Source organism: Pinus tabuliformis, chromosome 6 (assembly GCF_031772625.1).
Source record: "Pinus tabuliformis cultivar Carrire ecotype Pingquan chromosome 6, CPIR1, whole genome shotgun sequence".
Classification (NCBI taxonomy): domain Eukaryota; kingdom Viridiplantae; phylum Streptophyta; class Pinopsida; order Pinales; family Pinaceae; genus Pinus; species Pinus tabuliformis.
This window is the reverse complement of record NC_142292.1, coordinates 1,133,086,578-1,133,092,401: the sequence shown is the minus strand read 5'-3', so window position 1 is coordinate 1,133,092,401 and position 5,824 is coordinate 1,133,086,578.

Genomic DNA, 5,824 nt, shown 5'->3' with positions numbered 1-5,824 from the left:
TGTGATGTGCATGTAGATGTGGAGGTGGATTTCTCATGAATTATTAGACCTTTTAATGAGAACTTTAGATAGAATAGGAATATTCTTCATATGAGCCACATAAATATTTCATTCTTGCATGGAGGATATATTACTTTCAAAGAGGAATGTAAGGTATTTTGGAGGAGGGTGTTGAGCCCTAGATGGCATGGGAAAACATGGATTACTTGCATGGAGGCTTGTACTTTACTAATGATAGCATAGGTTGAGTATGTGATAATGTAGTTAAAGTGGACTTAGATTTTTCACATGACATGAGAGGAGTGATAGAGAATTGGAGGCATATGGGAGAGGAACACCATACACATTTTATTGGGAGCTCATGCCTTAGATCCTTACTTGTCAAAATGTCACCATGGAGCTTAAAAACTAACATTTTTGATGTAGTGCTTCAAATGTGTGGACATAGTTATGTAGAGTGGGTTTATTATAATTTATTAGGTCCACTTGTAATTATTGGCCCCATTTACATCTCATATAAAGAGAGGAAGGAGACTAATTTCCATTCATTCTTCATCATTAACTTGTAAGAGCTCTATGAGGAGTGGATTTCACCTCTCTCTCCTTGTACGTTCATTTATTGTATTTTGTGTTCTTTCTATTTTTCTTGGATTCCTAAGGTTATTGGATAATTAAAAGAAAAATATAGGGTTACTATTTCATCCTAAGGGGGAAAAGAAGAATAGGATTTGGTAAAATCAAGGAATATTGCTACATGTATGCTTGCTAAGGATGAGAAGATAAGGAAACTCTTTGCAGTCATAGAAGAGAATTATTCAAGCCAAGGAGGACTTACTTGTGTTGATGCTTTCTTTTTGGATATCTCTAGTAATGACTAAGGTTTATGTTGTTTTACCTAGCTATATTTTGGAGAGCTTGAAAAATTGTACTAGCTTGTGATATGTTGGTAATATGTGCATTAACTTCATTTCTGCCTGAAGATTTATGCTATCCAAAATTGTGTGAATGAATATTTGAGTTTATCTTCCACTTCCATCTCGCTTGGTAATCTCCATTTCTATTCGTCCATGTTAATTTGACATAAAAAAAAGGGCTACAATGGTCAATTGATATAACATATATTTTGAAGATAGTAGATAAGATTTACTATTGTAAATATTTAGTAATTAAAATGATTCCAAATATAATTTATGGTTCGTGTAATGTTCCCTAAGGGCTGGAAATTGTTGGCATATTTTTGGTATATTTCGCTTGGTTTGCCTAGTGTCTCAAGGTTGAAGTGAGAGTATTTTGTTTCTTGTTTCCTGGTTTAAATTAATATTTCATATTAGTCTTAAGGCTAAATTTTACAAGGAATAGATTTGGAAAACATCCTTGTGAGGTGAATTTTTTAAATTTTCAATAAAAAACAATTTCTTTAAGTTCCTATATGGTATTATAGATGTGTTCAATAAAATTTCTTTCTTGCAAAAGAGGGAGTTGGATAGCTATTTGGATTGTACCTAAGAGTGGTACTTTATCTATTTATAAAGTTTTGGGTGAGGAACCATAGATCACTTGGGAGAAGTGCTTGAACCCTTGAAGGATTGTACTACTTATGTGTTATTGATTTTTACTTTGAGGGTGATTAATATATGTATGGTGTTAACTCTCAATCTTAGAGAGTGTGACAAAATGGATGGTCCTTTCAATTTCAAACCTTGGCAGCTAAGGTTGGAAATTCATTGTGGAGAAAGCCAAGATTTGGAAACATGTTGAGAATATGATAGTTTCCCCCCCATCTTACAAGAATAAGGCTAAGGTGAGGTGAATCACTCTTCATTTAATGAAGGGTCACTTCATCCCCTACATTGAAAAGAAGAAAACTAGTAACGATATGTTTGGTACTTTGGTATGTGTATTTAAAATCACTAGTATTTTTCAATAAATTATCCTAAGGAAGAAGTTTTCATTCATTCACATGAGTACCACATATATGGTGTTAAGTTACCTTACCAAGGAGGTCATAAAGTTGAAGGATCAACTAATTTCCATTCACATGAATGTGGAGGATAAGGAATTTTTGTACATTCATTTGAATGGACGTACTCCATCTTGGATGTCTTATGTCAAAGACACTACAAGGAAAATACATTACAATAGAGTTTATAACAGGGCTTTTTAGGATTATAAAATTGGAAAAAATTGTCAAAAAAACATCTGCTAAAACATCCATTTGGGATAGTGGAGGTTTTAACAAAAATTCTTCACAACTAAAAAAAAATTGGTAGTTAGAGGTTCTAGTGGATTTTTTTTTCAATGCGCTTAATGGAACAGGTAGCACTAGTGCACTACATACATAAAACAATCGGGAAGCATACATAACTAAAATCATTGAGGCATTGAATGCAAAGAATATTGATGCATAATTTATACCGCACCAATACTAAGAGATAAAAAATCCCTTGGGCATGCTTCTAAGGATTGACACTAGGGCACTCAAAAAATAATTATTGCATCGGTGCTTTTTTAAACTTGCAGTGCTGATATGTATTGTTAGTACAAAGACCCTAGTGCATTAGTTAAAGAAAAAGATCAATGTTGCTAGTTTTCAGAAAGCACCGGGATGGAAATAATATTTTGTAGGACAAGGGAGCTAGTAATATGAAATAACTAGTGTAGTAAGAATTACAATGCACTGGGGCATTAATCTCAAACAGGATCGATGCTTGAAGTAATAAACACATCGATGCTCCCATTTTATTAAAAGGTACCAGGCATGAAAATTGATTTCATCACAGTGCTTTTATATAACACAACGCATTGGTGCTTTTTTATGTTATAGAAGCACCAGTTTTTTGAATGAGATCTTTTTTTTGCAAATATCAACCTGTGACATTGCAATTATTGTAATTTTTAAATCTGTTATTCATCGGAAAATCAACATATATCTTATAACAGTATTCAAATAAATTAAAATTTGATTAGTGAATTTGTATATGGTGTTTGGATTAATTTGTTATATTATCATATTTCTCATCTCTTCATTATAATATTTAATCCTCCATTTATTTAATCAGTGGTATAACATTTCACAATGACATTGGATAACACAATAGAATAAATTAAAATGCATTTTGTTATATATCAATTTTAGGCACTTTATCATACATAATGGGATTGTTATTGATAAACCTGTGTATTTAAATAGGGACACTATGTCCATTACATTAAAAAAAATGTCTCATTTTGATAGACAGTTATTTCAAAAAATAAAACAAGTTGCATTGATATTCAAATTGATCATCATTCTTCACTGGCACTGTTGTCACTGCTCGAGCTACTTCCATGACATAGGTTATTTGGAGGAATGTTTTATTTATTGCATCAATTGTTTTCATCTTCTTGATATTGTACTTCCATCTGCAAACATTAAAAAAAGGAGGTTTAATGAGTGTATTTACATTGGTGAAAATAATGAAAATTGAAACAAATAATATACATCAATGTAAATCAAATAGCAATGTACCATAGCAAGAAGTGACTCATAAACGATGCACATGGTTTCAAAACCAAGTCCCATGCCTTGTTGCAATAAGTCTTCTACTGACATAGTTCCATACTTTGTTTCCTACATGTTTTAAACCCCATTATAAATCATAGATTTAATATAAATGATTTTTTTTGTTTTATTAATTATAAACTCAAAGAAGTAAAGCAACATAGATACTTACAAATTCCACAATTAATTTTTGATATGTCAACATATACTCATGGCCCTTATTTAACCCAATGTCAATCAATTCTTCCAATGGCTCTTATTTATATGTTAGCACCTATTTGAAGACATTCAAGCATGGTTGTTGTAAAACAACATAAAATATACAAAAAATAAAACTCGAGTTATTATAAGCAAATATTAACAATTACTCACAAACTTTGAAATCAACCATTTTCTTCCTTGTCATCCTGTTTTACGTGTTGAATGAGTTCCATCTTGTTTTATTTTCTGCAAGAAAAATACTTGAAAATTAATATTTAATGTTAAATTATTATTTTATATGTACAAATTCAATCATGATTACATAAATTTGAAGCACAGTATTGTTGAGATGGCTCCTCTTGTGATGCAATTATGTCCATTTCTTTGACCATCTCCTCATACATGTTTTTGTACATTCCTACTGGCATGTTTCGCATATCAGTGTGATGATCATTTGGGATTTTCGTAATCTTCCTGAAAAATTAATAAACGATTTTTTTAATGATATATGAAAACTAAATATAATAAAATAAATATTAGGAAACTAATGCTTTATAGTAATATATACATATAATTCTAGAAAATCATTTTATACAATTAAGAATATTACCTTTTGAATGATCCTTTTTTTTATTGTATGTTTTTGCTATTGCAAGTCTGGCATGTCTCATTAACCATTGCTCTAGAAATGCTTCCTGTAGTTTAGATATAATTTTGATCTTAGAATCAATGGATTTTTTTTTGTATTGTAAGTGAAAAGTATGTCTATACGTTTGTTCCATTAGATCCCTCATAGTTTTGTAAAAAAATCCCCCCCTTTCATTAACCTCCACCACCACTCAAGATGAGCTAAGGACCAATTCATTGCCATTTACATGTTCTATAAATTTTCTTTTATTAGAAGGACATTGATATTTTCCTTCAATGTTGCTCCCTGTAGAACATTAAACATATATGAATTAATAGATTATTTGAAACATGTTATATAATATTCTTAAGTATATAATTAATGAAAATTCAAACAAACAAAAAAACTCATTTTGAATAGTATTTTTTCATTCACGTGATTCATCATTCTGCAATTTCTCTATCATGTTTTTATGCTCTTATGCACTTAGATTAAAAATAATCTTCTCGACCTGATTCATTTTGTGGCTCTGCATGACACACAACATGCCCAAAAACCTATTTTTTAACCAAAAATTTCAAAATTGACAAAATTTTCTCCAAATTTTTTGAAATTTGGGCTGGGAGTCCCCAATCAAGTACCATGCTCAGCCAAAGAGGCTTCAGCCAATATTTGGAGTCGATCGAGCACTTTTTGCCCTTTTTGATTTTTGATTGCCTTCTTCAATTTTGCCTTTAGATTCCTTATCTGTGCCTCGCAGACCTTGTTCCGCGCCATGTAGTGGAAAGCCATGTGTCTCAGTAATGCTTTGTCCCTATCGACCCTGTTTAGTAGGCTCTTTGACCTCATATTACTCATCTCACTTTGTAGAGTGCCTAACAAACTTTTCTGCCCCCTTCAATTCAAGGAGCTTGACTGAGATATCACTTTGATTTGAAGGTTGATAATTAATCTGTTTTGGAATACCTGGCCTAAAGGCTGTCCTTGAAAGATGAGTATGCATGTTGTGTGAATTGAGTAAGAAATTGGTTATTACTTTTTGACTGCCCCTGATTAGCTAACTCTACATGTGAACCAGATGGAGATTGTATTTGATTGCCTGATTGTGTTTGCATCAAGCTTTGGTTTTGTGCCTCAAACTGATTTCTTAGCTGTACATGCAACTGATTCGTAGTTGAAGGTGCCTTTGCCAAAAATGGATCATTGCTTTGAAGAACAGAGGATGGTGTTTGATTAAAATTGATTTCCTTGCTTCATTGGCAAATACAACCTTGATGTCATTTTTGATATGTGGAATAAAGGGTTTAAAGAATAGAATTTAGATTTTGGGATAATGATTAGGGTCTAGGAATGTGTAGCTAGGGTTTGGGAATTCAAGAGAAAAATGGAATAAGGGAGTGGTGAGGGAATAAAGGATGGACTTGGTAAAAAAACAACAGTTTGAAACCCTAGGC